Source organism: Zalophus californianus, chromosome 8 (assembly GCF_009762305.2).
Source record: "Zalophus californianus isolate mZalCal1 chromosome 8, mZalCal1.pri.v2, whole genome shotgun sequence".
NCBI classification, from domain to species: domain Eukaryota; kingdom Metazoa; phylum Chordata; class Mammalia; order Carnivora; family Otariidae; genus Zalophus; species Zalophus californianus.
The window spans coordinates 65815281-65836732 of NC_045602.1; the positions used below are offsets into that span (position 1 = coordinate 65815281).

General features: G+C 37.8%; 1 long non-coding RNA gene across 1 annotated transcript; it reads left to right on the top strand.

Annotated features, from left to right (window-relative positions):
- The first annotated feature begins 10 nt into the window (after window positions 1–10).
- Window positions 11–21064, top strand: LOC113936980. Its single transcript, XR_003524441.1, has 3 exons — window positions 11–116; window positions 14830–14927; window positions 20906–21064. It is a non-coding gene; the product is annotated as an uncharacterized LOC113936980 (long non-coding RNA).
- Window positions 21065–21452: the final 388 nt, after the last annotated feature.

Sequence of the window (21452 nt, forward strand, 5' to 3'; positions counted from 1 at the left end):
TGGCCCGGAGTTGCTAGGGCCGGGAGCAAAAGTGTAGCCATTGGTTGGAGGCCCTAGCAGGATTCGACGTTCCCTCTTCAGAGAAGTGCGTGGGAGCGAAGAAATGGCGCTGTGAGGTACACGCGGTGACGGGTCTTACCCCTGTAAGGTCTTCAAAGGCTTGGGTTCACCGTTGTATACCCTGCACCTCAGTGCCAACCATTTTTAAACCCACTGGCCCAAAAACCTTTGTAATAAAAGGGTTGTTTGAAAATATAAAGCCGAGCAACGCAGCTCTGTAAGACTTGCTGTTCGGCTCTATCTTTGTATCTCGTAGCTCCAGGCGGGTCTTTAACCTTTCATGGGTAGATAGAAAAAACTAGAATTAGGAGATTTTCAACGGCAAAATCGAACTTAATGTTCATTTAAATAAATATTTACACAACCAAATCTTATGTCAGACAACACCTACTCAAATTTTCAAATTAGGGTCCATTGTGGAATGGGTCTTCAGAGGTCATTGCCTAGGCCTTCGGTGTCCCCAAATCTCTTCAAACAGCCTTATATATTGTTATATTAAGTTTTCAAGATCTGATTGTATCAATTCATGAATGAGGCAGCATCCCATCTGGCAAGTAGAGGAGAGCTCCAAAGGGCTACAGGAAAGGAAAGGTTTTTAAAGGTTTTAAAGGTATGGAAAAAAGGACATTGTTAGCAAAGAATCCATTGTTTGAGGCAAGGTCACCCTCCTGAGGGGGACAGAAAGGGTGTTATCGGTAAATTTCCTAATGCTGACTGAGAAATTCCCATGTTGACTGGTTAGAGGTTACATTTCTAGGCTGAAATGACAGGTTAGGTTTTTTTAAGTGTTGGTTTACTGGTTCTGGGCCTTAACCTAAGTGACACCATTTTGGGCCTGTGGTTTTCTTTTTAACAATATATATAAATGAGATCATATTATATGTACAGTCACAGAACTTTTTTCACTATGAGGTCACTTTTCATGTGAAAATATAGAACTCCTTTTTTTTTGCAGCTGCATAGTATTCTATAAAATATCATTTAGTCTATTTTACTCCTTTTTTTTGCAGCTGCATAGTATTCTATAAAATACCATTTAGTCTATTTTTACTTTTACATCCACAATATCTTAGTGGATGCCGAAATATCATTACTGTGCAGTCTTTTTTCTTTTTCTCCCCTCCTGATGTGGGTGTACTCTACCATTTTTTCCTTACAGACTGCTGAAATTAACATCTTTGTGTCACTAAGAGCTATGATTTTATGGACTATTCTATGGGGTAGATTGCAGCAGAATTGCTAAATGAAAGTATAGATGTCTTGATTTATTCGACTAATCTTCAACTGCTACATTAAAGTACTTCAATTTTTAAAACTCAAACAGTTCTGCAGTGAACATTCTTCACATATATTTTTGAACCCAAGTCTCATTATTTCCTTTGAATAAATTCCCAAATGGGAAATTGCTGAACTTATTTTTAAAATCTTTTTGAAAATGTCTTTGCCAATCTACTAGGTTAAAAATAAAACATAGATTTAGTTTGCATTTTTTAATTTGAAATTGAGCACTATTTGACATGGATTAGCCTTTGTGTTTGTTCCTGGGTTATCTTTCCATACCCTTTGACCATTTTTTATTGGGCTGTTCTTTTTTATTATTGATGTATAAGAGCTTTTCATACGTTGTAAGAATTTTCACCCTTTGACACGTTTCAGTGACATGCTTGTCATTTGTCTTTGAGTTTGTTGTGCCTTTTGCTATATGGAAGTTTTGCATTTTCCGTGTAGATTTTAAATGGGAGATTATAAGTTAATTCTTTTCCTTAGTGGATAGCTGTGCTTCAAACACCACTTGCTGGAAATGGGTATGATAAAGTGTTGTGGTTTTTGAATTACTGAGTAGAGGTAATAGGAAAGAAGGATATCATCATTCTTAGGCTAACCTATTGTGACACCAGAGATGGATTTCTGTAGTTTCTTACTCTGTTTTTCTGTTTCCTAAACCAGCTTAAAATAGAAATCCCACTTTTGTTCTGCCAGTTTCCTCTTTTCATAAAGAAGTTGCTTGTATGGTTTCTGATGAGCCTAGAGGCCACAGAATGCTATTCAACTGCACTTGGCATTACTTGGCATCAGAGTCTTCATCTTCAGTCTCTTCCAAGTGCTTTCCCATTTCACTAGAAGCGGACAATAGCTGGGATGCACAAGCTCTCCTTTCGTTTATTTTCTCAGCATTATTCCTGAATGTGGGCAGTGTGGATTTCCTCAGGCCTTGAATTTTTCTCATTTATTTCAAAACATTTCAACTTTCACCTCAACACGTCAGGCTTTTCTTTTTATTCACTACTTGGGATCTTAGAACCAGTATGCTCATACAGTTTTAACAAAATATATTCAACATGTTCATCATGCTATAACACAAACTCCACAGAACAGTGCATGTACTCAGGACAACACATGTGGGTGCGCTGGGGTAAGAGTAAGAAGACAGTGGATGTGTGTCATGCATTTTACCATAGGTCACTTTGTTCAGTCAGGTACTGGTTTTCACGTTTCACTGTAATCCAAAGCCTATTCATCTCTTGAAAAATCATGACTTCTTATTTTGGCGGTTTTATTACTTTTTACCTACTACATATAAACAGATTTTCGTATTGAAGGTATGTGTTGTAACAAAAGAGACCAAAATAGATAACACATACACACTGCTTATTTCCATCCTCGGTATGGGAACTGAGCCTCTGCCTTACAAAAGGGTTATAAAGTTCAATCTTCCTCTTTTTAAGATTTATTTACTTATAAGAGAGTACACACAAGCAAGGAGAGGGGCAGAGGGAGAGGGAGAAAGAGAATCTCAAGTTGACTGTGCTGAGGGTAGAGCCCAATGTGGGGCTCTATCCCACAATACCAAGATCATGACCTGAGCTGAAACCGAGAGTCAGACACTCAACTGACTGAGCCACCCAAGTGTCCCTATAATGTCCAGTCTTAACAAGGATGACTGCATTCCTCCAGGTTTTTATATTTGTAGTGCTTTATAGTTTACAAAGGCATTTACATCTGTCTGACTCAGTGTAACCTTGAAAGCTAAATAAAGATGGTATTAAGATTTTCCCCATCTTATAGGACTGCTAGTTTGCAGCAACAAAGTACCACAGACTAGGAAGCTTAAATGACATAATTTTATTTTCTCACAGTTCTGGAGACTAGAAGTCTGAAATCAAGATTTCTTCTAAGGCCTCTCTCCTTGACTCCTAGATGCTGCCTTCTCATTGTGTCCACATGGTCTCCCTTCTTTGCCCATCTGTATCTAAATTTCATCTTCTTAAAGGACATCAGTTGAAGGGGAGTCAGAATATGATATCCCGAAATATGCCACTTTCAGAATATTGATTATTTTGAGCTGAAATGAAGGCAACTGAGAACTCTCTGCTCTCTCACCATCTGCATAAAAGCAGGGCATAAATTTCCCATGAGAAGAGACTTTCCCTGGGAGAGTACCAGGAAGAGGAGAGGTGAGGAGAGCACTCTTATCACTGCAGACAAGGAGTCAATAATGAGATGAGTTTGCATAAACAGACTTTACTAAAATAACCCTTACCTTACGTTAAAAGATCTTTGTCCCCCCACACATATTTCCTATTCACTTTTGCACAATTAATGCACTCAAGAAGCCCAAATCCCCTTTTCCTCATCTAGTCACTTCTCCACAATTTATCACCTTTTGTTAGAAAGGTATGTAAGGGGTGCCTGGGTGGCTCAGTTGGTTAAGCGACTGCCTTCAGCTCAGGTCATGATCCTGGAGTCCCAGGATCGAGTCCCGCATCGGGCTCCCTGCTCAGCAGGGAGTCTGCTTCTCCCTCTGACCCTCTTCCCTCTCGTGCTCTCTATCTCTCGTTCTCTCTCTCTCTCAAATAAATAAATAAAATCTTAAAAAATAAAAAGAAAAAGAAAAGAAAAAGAAAATCTTTAAAAAAAAAAAAGAAAGGTACGTAAGCCCTCAAGTCTGTCTGCTGTTTGACTTTTTTCACTTCTTTTCTGTGAAGCCCCCATGCACATACAATTTTATTAATACTTAAAGTTAAGTGGGGCGCCTGGGTGGCTCAGTCGTTAAGCGTCTGCCTTCGGCTCAGATCATGGTCCCAGGGTCCTGGGATCGAGCCCCACATCAGGCTCCCTGCTCCGCGGGAGGCCTGCTTCTCCCTCTCCCACTTCCCCTGCTTGTGTTCCCTCTCTCACTGTGTCTCTGTCGAATAAATAAATAAAATCTTTAAAAAAAAAAATACTTAAAGTTAAGTATTTTTCTTATCCTGTTTTTCTCTCCTGTTATTTGTCAGTTTAATTCTCAGGCCCCAGCTACTAAGCTTGAGCGGGCAGAGGAAGAGGTTTTTCCTTCCCTCTATAGTCATACTGGATTAGGGCCCCCCGCAACAATGGCCTCATTTTAACTTAATTACCCCCATTTAAAGGCCCTGTCTCCAAAATACAGTCAAATTCTTCTGTAGGAGGTTAAGACTTCAACATGCGAATTTGGGGAGAACGCAATTCAACCCACAACAGGTGGGAAAACTGATACTTTTTGAGGTCAAGTTTCTTGCCAGGGTCAGAGCGAAGTCAGGGCTTACACTTCCCTGTAGGTACCTTCCAACTTTCACTTTATAATATATCACAGAAAATTTTCCATATCAATGAAAATATCTCTGCATGATTCTTTTTAATGTTATCTAGTGTCTTAGCTCAGACTGCTATGACAGAATACCAAAGACTAGGTGGCTTATAAACAACAGAAATTTATTTTTCACAGGTCCAGAGGCCAGGAAATCCAGCAGATTCAGTGTGTTTGGCGAGAGCACACTTCCTAGCATAGATAGCTGTCTTCTTGCTGTGCCCTCACAGGTGTAAGGCGTAAGGGAGCTCTCTTGGGGTCCCTTTTATAAGACCACTAATCCCATTCATGAGGGTTTCACCCTCATGACCTAATCACCTACCAAAGGCCCACCTCCTAATACCATCACATTAGGGGTTAGGATTTCAACATAACGAATTTTAGGGGTACACAAACAGTTCAGTCTATAGCACCTACTTTCCTGTTGTGTAAACATAACACAGTTTAATTAAACAATCCCATATTGACCTAGGCTGTTGCTTGCAGTATTTAAAAAATAATTCTATAGTGAGCATCCTTGTAACTAAGTCTTTGCACCTAATTTTTTTTTTTTTTAAGATTATTTATTTGACAAAGAGAGCGAGAACACAAGTAGGCAGAGCGTCAGGCAGAGGGAGAGGGAGAAGCAGGCTCTCCACTGAGCAAGGAGCCCGATTCCAGACTTGATCCCAGGACCCGGGGATCATGACCTGAGGCCAAAGGCAGCCACCTAACTAACTGAGCCACCCAGGTGCCCCTGCACCTAATCGTTACCATTTTACGAGGATGAATTTCTACAAGTAGAATTGCTAAGTCACACAGTATGGAGTTTTCAAAGAAATTTGTACCTATGAAGGTTTTTTTTAAGAGAAAGTATTGTGCATTCTGCAATAATCATGGTTAAATGCTAAGTAATTCTTACCCTTTACATCCATGAGTCTACACATCCGTACACATGCACAAATATATTTCAGTTACTTTGGAAATTGCTAATTTAATCCAAGTATGAAAAATGTGAATTCTGGAGGAAGCAGACTCTTTAATCTCACAAATGTATCTCCAACAATAACGCTTGGTGCGAAGAGTCCCACAGTGAATATTTGATGAATATGTGAATGATGATCATAATATATAGTGCCTCATATTTGCCTAAAAATAATCCATCTCTTTTTTCTGACTCTGGAAGTGAGAGTAAAGGTACAATTACTGGCAGAGCAGATGTTCTGTGGGGTTTTTTTTAATATTAATGAATCATGCTTGCCATCCTAGATCAGATGGCTTAAAGTTATTATTAGCAATAGACTTAAAAAATAAATAAAATAATAAAATAATAAAAAAATACCTATGCAATAGAAATGTCATCTTCATATGTAATTTATAGAACATATAAAACATCACTAATGAACTATCTAATTGCTACTCCAAATGGTATGATTTCAGCTTTCAAGTAAAGAGAGGGGAAAAAAAGGTCACTGCTTTAATCCTATAAATTGCTTTTATTGTGACTATAGAAAGACTTTTTAGAAGTTCTAAATTATAGGTTCTTTGCAAATATCTTTTCTTGATTATTTGGTCTATGTAACAGCAAAGGGATAGAGGAGGTTTCCATGGGTTAGCAAATAATTACCCTCCATATCTTCAAATTCTCCAATGAATTCTTAGATTTTTATTGCATGTGCAGATGTGGCATCACAGAATTTTCATTCTCTTTTTAATGTCTTTTGTTTTCTATTCTTCATAATCTATAAAATATCCAGCAGCTTGATTTAAAATAGCAGCAAAGAAGGGGGGCTCAGTCAATTAACCATCTGACTTGTTTTTTTTTTAAGATTTTATTCATTTATTTGACAGAGAGAGACACAGCGAGAGAGGGAACACAAGCAGGGGGAGTGAGAGAGGGAGAAGCAGGCTTCCCGCTGAGCAGGGAGTCCAATGCGGGGCTCGATCCCAGGACTCTGGGAACATGACCTGAGCCAAAGGCAGACGCTCAACGACTGAGCCACCCAGGCGCCCCTCAGCTCAGGTCTTGATCTCAGGTCATGAGTTCAAGCCCCATGTTAGGCTGGGTATGGTGTCTACCTAGAAAAAAAAATTTTTTTTAATAAAATAGCAAAGAAATAACAAAAACACAATGACTTTTAAAATAATGGCTAAATACATACATTTGGTATACAATGGCATAGCTTAAAAACCTTTCTTTACTTATGGAGTGCATACTATGTGCCAACCACTGTGCTTAACACTCAGAATAAAGAGCCCTGGATCTGGTACATTCTAAATTCCAAGGGCATGACAGATGGCTTATTTTCATTTCATCTCTAAATGTTCAGGGTCTTTTTGTGGCATTTCTTCTTTTTATTTCACCTCCCTTTATTCATTATGGGTTTTTTTTTTCACTGTTTTACTTGTATGTGTGTAAATAATTTTCCTATCTGTTTTCCCTTCTCTTTCCTTCTACCTTTTATTACCTACTAAGCTGACTCTTACATTTGTCTCCTTTGCGTTTACTCACCTATTTCTCTGTTTTCTTCTAACCATTACTGACTTTGAGGAGGGTAACTAATTTATGGAACATGTTTATATGTGCCTTGTATCTGGTTTTTGTTCTCTTAAAAGCAGCTGCAGCCTAGGTTAATGCCTCTAAATTTTTTTGACCAGAGAGTCCATCAGTACAAAATTTTTGAATACTCCACTTAATATGTAAATAGATATTTACTAGTGATCTACATGTGTGTACATACACATATATGAATATACACAATTGTATAATAGACAATTTTAAAAACAAAACTTGAAAAAAATTGCAATTAACAAAGGGTGAGACAAAAATATATAGGTTGAGGGGTGCCTGGGTGGCTCAGTCATTAAGCGTCTGCCTTCAGCTCAGATCATGATCCCAGGGTCCTGGGATCGAGCCCCACATCAGGCTCCCTGCTTGGTGGGAAGCCTGCTTCTCCCTCTCCCACTCCCCCTGCTTCTGTTCCCTCTCTTGTTGTGTTTCTCTCTGTCAAATAAATAAAATCTTTAAATTATATATATATATAGGTTGAAATTCTAATATTTTTTTTCCCTGGGTGCCAGTGGATCATCTTGAGCACCCTGTAGAAGCCCCTAGTTTGCGTTTGATAAACTTGATAGTTTGGTCTTCTCTCATTGTAAGGAAGCCACTGAGCATCCTGTTTGCTCTATTCCCTTTTAGAATATTCTGGGAGAAACAGTAAAGACAATTTTGAGAGTCATCTTAGGAACCCAGCACAATGAGATCAAGACTCTCAAACAAAAATGATAATAAACATCTCTTGCACGTTCAGAATAGGTAGAACCATCCTATCTGGGAACCATGCTGATGTGGGAGGCAGTAGGGAATTAGCTTAATGATGGAACATTCTTAAAGATGGCAGGGAAATACTCTTTTATTTATTCATTTAAAAAATTTATTGCTTTTTCTGTTGGAAAAGTAATAATATATACATTGAAAAAAGCTCAAACATTATAGAACTTTATAATGAAGATTTTGGCCTCCAGATTTTTTAAATGCACATGTTAACGTGTATTATTGTCTTCTTCAACCAAAATGAGACCATTTCCATTTATACAACATTTTTTACTTCATTTTCCAAGGATATCTTTCAGTATTAATACGAAGAGATTGTTCTTTTACATGGATGCATGGTATTCTGTTATATAGGACTATCTGTATTTTGTTCATGCTCATGTCCAATATTTTGCTCTTATAAACAATGCTACAATAAATAATAAACATTAGTGTACCTGTATTTCTGCATTCTTGCCTGAGTAGTTTCAGAAAAGAGAAGTGGAATTCCAGGTGTAAAGATATGAAATATTTGTGGAACATTAAGATTTTCCATCAGTACTACCAAATTGCCCTGCAAAAGGCAATACCAACTAATACTCTTGCCAAAAGGTTATGTGTTTGTTTTTCCACACCTTTTCAGCACTAAAAACTATTAGTGTTTTGGTGATTTTTTTTAATCTGAAAACTAAAAAATATTTACTTGGTTTTTTAAAATTTATTTATTTGAGAGAGAGAGAGAGCACAAGCATAGGGGATGGCAGAGGGAGAGGAAGAAGCAGGCTCCCTGCTGAGCAGGAAGCCAAACACGGGGCTCAATTCCAGGACCCCTGTGATCATGACCTGAGCCCAAGGCAAATGTAACTGATTGAGCCACCCACGTGCCTCATTTACTTGTTTTAATTTGCCTATGTTTTATTGTTAATGAAATTGTGGATTCTTTCATATGTTGACCAGCCATTTATATTTGTGAGAGCAATGATTCTTTGTTTTGTTTCTATTTTTAACCTTTATTGTACAAATTTGCAAATGTACACAGAAGAAGCACCATGCTTCAACAGTTATTAACATTTTTACCAAACTCAGACACCATGTCATTTCATATAGGAGTGCTTTCATGTAAGACTGAAGATGTCGTTTAGTGCCCTTTGACCCAGGCCCTCACCTCTAATTCCTTGGCTAACCAGAAGTGTAAACTAAAGGAGTAAGTAGTGAGAGCCAACCCTAGGTGTCCTGCAGCAGTGAAAACCAAGTTACTGAGGCAGGCCACCAGAGGGCAGACCACGGGGAAAAAGAAAAAGGAGAGGAAGAAATCTACACCTACCAAGACCCAGCTCCAGGATGACCCAGAAGTCTTACAGAACTTGGTTTCCTATTAGTATGGGGGGAGGGGCGTGCGGCAGGGAAGATTAGTCAGAGGCATTGTTTTAAACCATAATAATGTACTTAATTATCTGATAGTAGTGTGGTTTATTATGTGATGTATTTTATTATCAGATAAAATATCTTTTGTGCTTTTTTTCCCCTATAAAGGTTATCATTCTTTTTTTTTTTTAAGATTTTATTTATTTATTTGAGAGAGAGAATGAGATAGAGAGAGAGAGCATGAGACGGGGGAGGGTCAGAGGGAGAAGCAGACTCCCCGCCGAGCAGGGAGCCCGATGCGGGACTCGATCCTGGGACTCCAGGATCATGACCTGAGCCGAAGGCAGTCGCTTAACCAACTGAGCCACCCAGGCGCCCCAAAGGTTATCTTTCTTAAGGCCTCCAACGTCTTAATTGGAATTACACCAAACCTATAATTAATTTGAAAAAAAAATCAAGATCTTTGTATTTCTTTTTCTCATGAAAGAACATGATGCTTTCCCCACTTATTTAGGTCTCCATTTGTATCCCTTAATAAGGATCGCAGTTTTCCTTATAAAGATCATGCATATCACTCATTAAGAATTTTACTTGAGGGGGCGCCTGCGTGGCTCAGTCGTTAAGCGTCTGCCTTCCGCTCAGGTCATGATCCCAGGGTCCTGGGATCGAGCCCCACATCAGGCTCCCTGCTCGGCGGGAAGCCTGCTTCTCTCTCTCCCACTCCCCCTGCTTGTGTTCCCTCTCTCGCTCTGTCTCTCTCTGTCAAATAAATAAATAAAATCTTTAAAAAATAAATAAAAAATAAATAAAAAGAATTTTACTTGAGGATGGGTTTATTTTATGTATATTCTAATGGGGTTTTTATGATTTTACAGAAATATGTTGATGTTTGCAGGTTAAATTTTTTTTTAATTAAAAATAGCTATGAGTTCTTTCTAGTTTTCTTGCTATGCAATTAGGTAATCTGAAGAATATCATAAAATTCCTATATTTGCCTTTCCACTGTTTATTTCTCTTATTTCTATTTCATGCGTCATTATATTGGCTAAAAATGACATAAAAATGTAAAAAATTAACAGTAATGATAAATAATATAGCTTTGATATGTATAATTGAGTTATTTGGAAAAGATTCTCATTTATTTTAAATTTATATAATAGTATGTTTTTATTAAGAATATAAATGGGTATTGAATTTCATCCAGTGGCCTTTCATCATCTACTGAGAGGATCATATGCTTTTTCTTATTTAATCAATTTGTGTGGTTATTTTATTAATGTTTCCTTATATTGCCAGTTTTTTGTGTCTAATATTCATAAGTAAGGGTTGTCTGTAAATTTTGGGGGGTGTGTCATATCTGTATTGGATTATAGTGTTAGAGCTATATTTAGCTCATAAAAGAATTGGATAACATCCAATAATTTTCTGTGTTTTATGTTCCAGAATAAATACATAATGATTTTTATCTGTTTTATTATTATTATGTTCCAAAGGCTGAGAGACTATGGACTCTGAGAAACAAGCTGAGGGTTCTAGAGGGGAGGGGGGTGGGGGGATGGGTTAGCCTGGTGATGGGTATTAAAGAGGGCACGTACTGCATGGAGCACTGGGTGTTATACGCAAACAATGAATCATGGAACACTACATCAAAAACTAATGATGTAATGTATAGTGATTAACATAACATAATAAAATAAAATTTAAAAAAAAAGAAATGCCCGTCAAACCCATTATAAAAGATTATCTCTGGGTGTGCTGCGGGTTACACTATTACATAAAACAGACAAGATCCTTTATTTTTCTCAGCTGTTCTGCTCAATCATGGAAAGAATAAAATTATGCCTAGTGATTCAGCATCTGAAATGTTATACCAAGTCAAAAGTTGCTGCCTATATAGTTTTCACAAGAAGCTATTGCATTTCTCAGGTTCTGGTAGATAATAATATTCCAAGGAAGTCTTTCTTGGCTGGGGGCGGGAAGCACTAAAGAATTTGACCCTTGTTTTATCTAGTTATATGACTTGCCTCTGGCAGTAAGTAATGGCTTGGATAATAAAAAAGTAGTTGTGGTAAACTTCCAGATGACTAATATTGATAAAGCTTCATTATGACCCTTCTCATGATGAATCACAACATTGTTCAACAGAACTTTCTGGCATGATGGACGTGTTCTATTTCTGTGTGTGCAATGCATACCTGTGTCTCCTGTGGCTCTCAGGACTTAAAATGTGGCTAGTGCCAATGAGGAACTGAATTTTTACTTTTATTTAATTTTAATTAATTTAAATTTAAGTAGCCACATGTGGCTAGTGGCTACCATATTGGACCACGCAGCTTCAAAGCATGAAATTTAATCAGTATGGATACATTAAGAACCCAGAATGTTTTCAGCATGAAACATTTCCTTATTATGCATAAATAAATTTCACTTGCCAATATTTTGACAACTGAAAATCAATATCAGTCTCTACTGTCTTCTCCAAAGTCATTTATGCTTGTATTTAAAAAATTTGGTTTAATACTTTTCTCCCGTCTGAGACACCTTTTGCCATTCTGAGAAGTATCTGTTTTTCCACTCACTGGCATTTTGCTATTGTTACTCCTCTTTGTTCACATGCTTTCAGCTCTGCTGTTAGGTGTCTGTAATTTTGCATCTGAATTTTTGTTAGTTTCTTTAAATAAAGCGATTGGGTTTAAATACTGACATGAACATGGATATGACATGTATAATAATGGATAATTATATCAATAAACTGGGCATGGGTAAAAAAAATGATCAAGAAGAGTTGGGAAAAAAATGTAATGAGAACTTAAGAATAGAATTGGCACTTTAGTATGGAAATTGCAGCCGTATCATTGAACTCCTTTTCAAAGATGAAACTATTTTACTGAATCCATTACTGTAATTACACTTTAAACTTGCTAAAAATCTGTACCGGTATATACCAGTTTTACATGTAGTCTCCACACCCAGCTCCATTATTATTAAAATTTTAAGATTTGGTGGTTACATTATTGTAGCAGTACTGCATTGAGTTGCTTCTTGTATATCTGTAGGAGCAATTTGAACATATACTGGAAAAGTTTTATGGTTCCAAATGACCTAATAGGATCAAGGAATTATTTCAGTGACTTATCTTTTCATTAACAGGTTGCAAAGTACTATTTCATTAACAGATTGCAAAAATGGAGGTTGGAACAACCATTCTTTTGAAGCTAAAGCTTCATCATTTAATAAATTAATTCATCATTCTAGTCATAATCTTCAGTAGTTGAGAATAATGGTAGCTACCTAAATATAAAAAAACAAAGGCTAATTTTAAATGAAATTACCTGTGGCTAGAATCCAAATACTGAAAACATTGAGGGGCACCTGGGTGGCTCAGTCGTTAAGCATCTGCCTTCGGCTCAGGTCATGATCCCAGGGTCCTGGGATTGAGCCCTGCACCGGGCTCCTAGCTCAGTGGGGAGCCTGCTTCTCCCTCTCCCACTCCCCCAGCTTGTGTTCCCTCTTTCACTGTGTCTCTCTCTGTCAAATAAAATAAAATCTTTTTAAAAAATAAAATTTAAAAAATAAAAAAAAAACATTGAAATATTGGACTGCCTGGACACTTAAAAGAAGAACCCAAGTTTCTATCAAGATGCTGAGACTGATGGTGGAGGCCATCTCTAAGAGGGATAAGAGAGGTGGCAAACTCTTCAGGAAGGAGCAGAAATGAGATGCATCAGTAACAGATTAGTCCAGCATTTTGATAAAATATAATCTTATTCCCTGGGTCCCCACCAACTCACAAATTTAAGTTTGCATTGTTTCTTAGGAAAAGCTTTGCTAACAAAATAATAGTGTGACACAGGAACTAATAAAAAACATGAGATGATTCTTTTATCTGTATTTGCATGATTACCTCATTTTAAAAATGAATGTAATTTAAGATGATTTTTTATGATGGCTAACAATATTAGCTATTTTTGTCTATTTATTTTTTTTATTTTTTATTGAAGATTTTATTTATTTATTTGACAGAGAGAGACACAGTGAGAGAGGAAACACAAGCAGGGGGAGTGGGAGAGGGAGAAGCAGGCTTCCGCCTGAGCAGGGAGCCCAATGCGATGCGGGGCTCGATCCCAGGACCCTGGGATCATGACCTGAGCCGAAGGCAGACGCTTAATGACTGAGCCACCCAGGTGCCCTTTGCCTGTTTATTTTTTCAGGTAAATTTGAGAATTATTTTGCTAAGTTCTTCCAGAAGTATTTTTATTGGGATTTTACCTAATAACTTGAAGTATATTAATTAATTGGGGAAAATGACAGTATTAAAATATTAGTCTTCTAAAATATAATATCACTTTTCTTATACTTAATATCTTTCGGGAAAATCTTCTAGTTTTCTTCGTATTAGTGATATATTTTTCATTAAAAGTCATTAACATATATTCATGTCTGCTGCTATTGTAAAGCAGGATTCCTTTTTAATTATGTATTTCAAACTGAGTATTGTTGGTACATATGAATGTTATTTCAATTTATATATTTCCAAGCATTTCACCCAAACTTTTAAAGTATTCTATGTTTCTCTCCCCCAAATGGAAGTTTCTTTTGTTGTCTATTCTTTTTTTTTAAGATCTTTTTCTTAAGTAATCTCTATACCCAGTGTGGGACTTGAACTCAGGAGCTAGAGATCAGGAGTTGCATGCTCTACTCACTGAGCCAACTGGGCACCCCTTGTTGTCTATTTTCTTAATCAAAAGTAGAACCTACTCATTTCATACATGTCATGTTTATTAAAGTTTGAGACTTACTGGGGTTGGGAGCACTGGCCTATCACATACAGACAGAAGGCTCTTTCTAGCAGATTTAGGATAACAAAGGCAAATCACATTCCAGAATATCTACAAATCAATTTAGAAATAGCAGTTTCTGAGGCACCTGGTGGCTCAGTCGGTTAAGCATTCAACTCTTGATTTCAGCTCAGGTCATGATCTCAGGATCTTGGGATAGAGCCCCACGTTGGGCTCCCCACTCACCCAGGAGTATGCTTGTCTCCCTTTCCCTCTGCTTGTTCTCTCTCTCTCTTTCAAATAAGTCTTTAAAAATAAAGATTTCAAAAAAGAAGTAGCAATTTCTGCTTAGATTCAAGGATGCATAGGGAAGATTTTGTTAGAGAAAAAATTACCCTATAAGTGTTCAGAATTTGTTGCCATAAACTTCTGAAGCTTTTAAAGATGTTACTGTTATGTTGATGTGTTGGCAATAAAGTCGGCACTTAATACTAATTGAATGATGATTATATGTAGCACTTTGTATGTCCTGAGGATATAGTGATGAGCAAAAACAGAGCTTAAGGGAAAATAAGACATTAAATAAAGGCTCACCAAGATAAATGCATCATCTGGTCCTCGAATGGAGAATTTGAGGAGTCCAGAAATTGTGGCAGCCATAGGAACCCCTTCAATTTGACCTTAACCACCACAGGAAATCTAACCCTAATTAATGCTTTTCCTTTTAGGGTTTCACATCTGAAATCTCTGATCTGTGAAACAAACCCTGGAAATAGACTTTGAGATGATCCTACTGGACACATTTGTCAAACAGATGAAGAACTAGGTAGGACAGCCCCTAAAACCACCACTCCCAACTTCAGTTAGATAACTAAACTTCTCTTTCCTGACCAACTTTGTCCCCCCCTTGCAAATTATGAAATATTCTCACTGAATTTTCAAGGAACTACCAGAGCCTGAGACCTCAGTCTACAGTACCTCTGAGCAGCTGATCAACCTAGCTATTTATATTGCCCATTGGCCAAGGACTTTCACTTGCCCGTAGCCACTGTTCAGAGTGTCCAGACCACACACACTGGGTATATCTCAACTGTACCCTTGAAACGGGACTCAGTTGAACTCCATGATCCATTGCTTTTGGGTGGGGCTCCACGTGCCTAGGACTAGGAAGTGCCTAAAACCTACCTGATCATTTATAATCAGTCCAATTAGTCCAGTCAGGAAAACAGAAACCACTGTACATAGTTCAAACAGAAAGGGATTTAATTCTGGAAAATGGTTACAAAGGTGTTGGAAGGGCTAGAGGAGAAAGGGAGAGAAAGAAAGGAATGTCACCCAGAGATGAGCAAGCTGCTACCACCACTCAGCCTGGAGCCCTCCAGGTGCATTTGCTGCCAGAAAGTTACTGTGTGGCCCATGGCGAACTCAACCTTCACAGAAGGGGCACCCCGTGGCCAGTGCCAGTCTGCCATTGAGACATTTCTACCACTGGGACCAGACTAGAATGGCTTATTCTTTTCTCCCACCAGTGACTCCCATTGGCCACACCTGACTGGAAGACAGTTGGTAAAGGATTTGGGGAACGGAGTTATAGGCTTCCAGCCCCTGCAATTATAGACTACAGAAGGGAGAGTGTGGCATTGTGCCAACAGGAAAAAAAAACCTGGCACAATAACATCATTTAGGTAGATGCTAATCATTTTTAATCATTTATGTTTGGTGGAAAATTACTTCTGAATGGACTGGATAAGTGTAAAGGACTAATCACTTTCTGATTATTTCCTGAGAAATCTTGCTGTTGAGGCTTATTAAGGTGGCAGTAGCACAAGACAAATAGGGAGCCAAGGATGGTAGAGGAAAGGAAGAATGGACAGGATAGAACAGGTCCAGGGCCAAACATCTGGGTAATTAATCTGAGAGGGCAGCATGCATTTTGAAAAAGACTCCATCTTTCCAATCAGAAAACATTTTGCCTCTAAAATTGAGGATTGAGGTAGAAGAACAATAAAAACCTTTTCTTTTGTCTGAGTAGCAGGAGCCAATGAGTTTCATGAGAAGAAAAAAAAAATCTAGCTTCCTAATTATATGTAAAATCTCCTTTAAAATAGAATAAAAATGAGTCACCAAAAATACAAAAGCTACATAAATTAGCATCTTTCCATGTTTTTAGATAACTAAGTAAAATAGCATAATAAACGTATGTCCCCAAATTAGCTTTCTTTCATATTCCACCCAGGCATATCCACTAGCATTTGTAAAAAGCTCACATTACCATCAGTTGATACCTGATGTGGAATTTTTAAAATTTATTTGTATTTCCTCCGCCCTCACTCTGATTCACAAAATGCTTCATTAGAGTTCACTGGGATTTTGTGCCTTATCTGACTCAAAAGTGAGTTCATTTCTATTTTGTTTGTTGGCATAAAAAACATTCAGTGAGCAATGCTGAGCAGGATGATATTCTATGAGTAAATATGTATAAATCATTTCAAAGATTGTTTTAAAAATTCTTCTTTTTGGGGCACCTGGGTGGCTCAGTTGGTTAAGCGACTGCCTTCGGCTCAGGTCATGATCCTGGAGTCCTGGGATCGAGTCCCACATCGGGCTCCCTGCTCAGCAGGGAGTCTGCTCCTCCCTCTGATCCTCTTCCCTCTCATGCTTTCTATCTCTCATTCTCTCTCTCTCTCAAATAAATAAATAAAATCTTTACAAAAATAAATATCAAAAAATCAAAAAAAATAAAAATTCTTCTTTTTAGTAAAGTACATTTAATTTTTAGAATCTTGGGAACTTAAAACAGCCCTTAAAATGAGCTTCATCTGCTCCTTGCCGAAGTGTATAAATATAAGTATAGACACCTTAAGTTATTGACTATATTTTGTGGGGTATCAATCTGAAATGTTGTTCTAGAGACTTCTTTCAGAATTGTGAAATATTTTAGAATTACAAAAGTTGGAATGGATTTCTGGAACTACTTTTTTTTTTAAGGTGCCACTTGCTTTCATCATGAAATACATACTATATAACCAATGAAAATTAATATAAAAATAATAAAGTAAGTTTACATATATGTGCATTTCAGTTTTTCACATGTGATAAAAGGGAGAATATTTCGGTCAGGTACTTTTCTTATGTTTATGCACAATGCTCTCCCAGTTTTTATGGAACTGAAGTAGTCGATTCATTTAATAATTAATCCTCCTAGGAAAATACTGAAAAGGAAAAAGCAGTGGATCAAGTTGTATTAGTTTGTGTAACTTAAACTTTCCCCTTTGTCCTCTTTGAGATAGTAGAGTGAACATTAAAGACACACACAGAGAGTACTGCATAGAGACCCAAAGAGGTCCATCTCACAGACCACTGGTACTCACTTGCATGCAGGCCGTCTGCACAGGTGTGGCAATGCTGTTTGTTCGAACAATGAAACATGTCCATACCCACTGTGGTGGGTAGAATAATGGTCCCCAAAGATGTCCACTCCCTCTGCCTCTAGAACTTGTGAAAGTGTCATCTAACATGGCAAAAAGGACTTTGCAAATGTGATTAAGAATCTTGAAACAGGATTATTCTAGATTATCCAGTGAGCTCAATCTAACCACATGGATCTTTACAAGCCAACTTTTTCCCAGCTGGGATCAGAGGAAGCTGAGACTGTGGAAGAAGGGTGAGAGGAAATGCAACGTTGACGGCTTTAAAGACAGAGGAGAGGGCCACAAGTCAAGGAATGTGAGCAGCCTCTGGAAGTTGAAAAAGGCAAGGAAACAGAATCTCCCTTAGAGCCTCTGGGAGGCTCTGTTGACACCTTGGGTTTCAGTTCAGTGAGACCTGAGCCTGATTGCTGACCTACAAAACTGTAAGATAACAAATTTGTGTTGCTTTAAGCTGCTAGATTTGTGGCAATTTGTTATTGCAGCAATAGAAAGTTATGCATAATGCAGTCACTGCCCTAAGCCCACTTGCTGCCTTGGCCATCCTTCCCTTCCATTGAGACTCTCAAGCCAAGAACAAAAGGAGAAGCCCCTGGCATAGCAGATTTCCCTGGAGCCCCGTTCTGACACCGCATCCAGCTTTGACTGGGCTGTGCCCAAGTTTTACCAGTTGTGAAATATTTTGACCATAACTTTTGATTAGAGGGACCTAAATCAGTGACTTTCAAACTTTTTTGACTCCAACCCACCTACAGTAAGATAGACATTTTGATGTCAACCTAATACAGAACTCCCCCCACACACATATAATTCAAAGCCAAAGTTTCATGAAACAGTAATTATCCTTACTCCAGGCACTGTACTCTGGTATTTTCAGCTCTATTCTCTTCCTTTTTTTTGAGAGAGAGAGAGTGCATGTGAGCTCAAGGAGTGGGGAGGGGCAGAGGGAGAGGGAGGGAGAAAATCTTAAGCAGCCCCCATGCTCAGCACAGAGCCCAACTCGGGGCTCCATCTCACCATCCTGAGATCAGGACCTGAGCTGAAATCAAGAGTGGGATACTTAACCGAGCCACCCAGGCACCCCTATTCTCTTCCATTTTTTAATGTAAATTGCAATCCACTAAACTGATTTCATGATTCATTAGGTTGCAACCCTCAACTGAAAAACACTGACCTAGATCATGAAACTCTGTGGTCAAGATGTAGAATTTCTGCTGGAAAATGCGTTCTATTTTAAAGGAAGCATAAACATTTGTTCAGAATTTAAATTGTTCCTATATGTAACCTTAATTTATTGTTATTCTTATTTATTAATGTACCAAAAATGTATTAGTTTTCTCAAAGTGAACATCAAACCTGTAATAGTTTATAATCAAGCCTCATAATAAGAGAGAAGGACCACAACAAGGAGGGGATACATTCTAGAAACAATTTTTAAATAAATAGTCATTGGGTACATGAATTTAGTGTTCTGCTTTTCTATTACTCCATTTATTCATTTCTGCTTTTAATTTTAGTATTTCACTTTTTCTTGCTTGCTTTAAGATATTACCCATTTCCTTTTCTAGACTTTTTAGGTGAATTTGTTGGATTTTTCTCCTTTTTTTTTCTTACTGCTATTTATAGCTGCAGCATTATTTCAAACACTTACAGTTTGTTTCAGTATCCCTTAACTTAGAGGTCCTAGAGGAATTTACATATGCATTTAAAATTATGTTACAATTCAACTAGCTTTTCTAGGTGTTGGTAGCAAAAAGGTTTGAAGATTGTGATACATTAGTTAGCTTTCACTATGTTATAAACAAACAACCACTCTGTTCCAGGATCTTCATTCCAGGATGTAGACTGAAGGAGCAGCCTCTATATGAGACATGCTGGTTCATGGCTAAACCCTAGGATGTTTCTTAAAGCTTCTGCTCAGGTGGGGGGCATACATCACTTCCACATACATTCCATAGACAAAGCAAGTCATAAGGCTAAACTTGAAGGCTATGCAGTGGTGAACATAATCTGTTCATAGGCAGAGCAACAGATAATGGGGAACAATGGTATAATCTACCCCTGTGTGCTCTCCCATAATGCTGAAACCAGAAGGGTTTATCCTTGCATTTCTGTCAATTCAAAACTCTATTTTATTGTTGGATTATATCTGAGACTTACCATTATAGCATTTATGCTTCCCTTTTTAATGTATCTTTAATCACGCTATAATGCTGTTTGTCTCCCTTAATGCTTTTTGCCATAAAGTCAGTTGTTCTGATCATGTTTTTATAGGCCACCCATGGCTGTGGTTACCATGGCTCATAATAACATTAGGAAAACAGTGTTTTTCAAGTTTAGCCTACACTCACAGCAATGCAGGACCTCATCTCTCTCTCAAACCTCACCAGCACTGCATGTGCTTCTGCAAGGAGTCCACTGGTGCCCAGGAGGATCCTTCCTGGGACCTGTGCAGCCTTCGTAGGCTGCTGAGAAGAGACCAGTGTTCCCTGCCACCTCCAGATGTCTACAGAGCAGAGCTGCTTTGCACAGCTCACACCCTCAGAGGCTCCAGGGATTTCACTCTTTTCTAAATTAATAGCCGTCTTTCCCCAGAGCTTTGGCTCAAGTTTCTAGTTGATGGGACACCACTGGAAAGAGAATAATAGGATTAATACACAAAATTACTCTGACAGCCAAACCTTATATTTCAATAAAGCTGCTCTCTCCCTCCCCCTACCTTCCCCCCTTTCCCTTTCCCTCCCCCTTCCCTTTTCCCTCTCTCCCAAGCTCCTCTCCCTCCTCTATAGGAGGCTCCTCCGCTGTAGATGCTTATAGATCCTCCAGTAATCAACTCCACCCTGGAAGCTGTGAAACTGATGAAATTTAAACATCAGGTTTTTAATATGCCCATACAGGTGCTATGAATTGTAGGCTGTTCCCTTGCTTTATTAAAATTTTCTTATTTTAAAACATTTTATCTCAATAATCACACATGGGAAAAAGCAATAATATACTAGGGCTTTTAATGAAAACCATTGGCTACTGCCCCATCCTCTCCCACCCCTAATTTGATTTCCCAAAAGAAAGCACTTTTAATTGTTTGTTTCAAGGCTTTTTGGTGACTACTTCCCTAGTTGTAAATAAGGGGCCTTTACTGCTAATTCTTGGTTTATTGGTAAATCACTACATTAGGTGAGATGATTAATTCCCCTATAAAGGTTGGCATTTATATTTTCTCTGGTAACCATATTTAAGTTTTCCCTGTTTGTTTCATAGGCTGCTTCTAAAAATTGAAAATTATTAACAATAATAACCTAACAATGTATATATTGTAACTATGTAAATATTGTTGATAGAAATGTTAGATACTAAGATTTTATTTTCCTCTCCACAGGGGCCGTTACAGATCATGTAAAAGACTGTTCAAATTTAAGATTTGAGTTTTACTTGGCTGGTTTGATTTTATATTTCCATCTCTTTTTACTTAGGCTGAAAATCTTGGTTCCAATGATAATAACATAACAATCAGTACTTAGAGCTCTATGTTACTTTCTTTTCCCCAAAAGTTTATTTTCAAAAATGTCAAACCTACAGAAAAATCTTAAAAAAATTAGTACAATAAATGTCTGCACATCTTTTATCTAGATTCACAAATGGTTAAAAATTTTTGCCACATTTGCTTTATTTCTCTTTTGTTTTTGCTGAGTCATTTGGAAGCACATTGCAGACAGCATGACAATTCACCACTTGAGTTTTCTCCTACAACAAGGACATTTTCTTACAAAGCCACAATCCCATTATCAGACCCAAGGAATTAATATTAACATACTGTGACATGATTCATACCGAAATTTCCCCAGTTATCCCCCTAACTGTCCTTTATAGCTTTTTTCTATCCAGAATTCAATCAAGGCTCATTCATTACATATAACAGAAACATC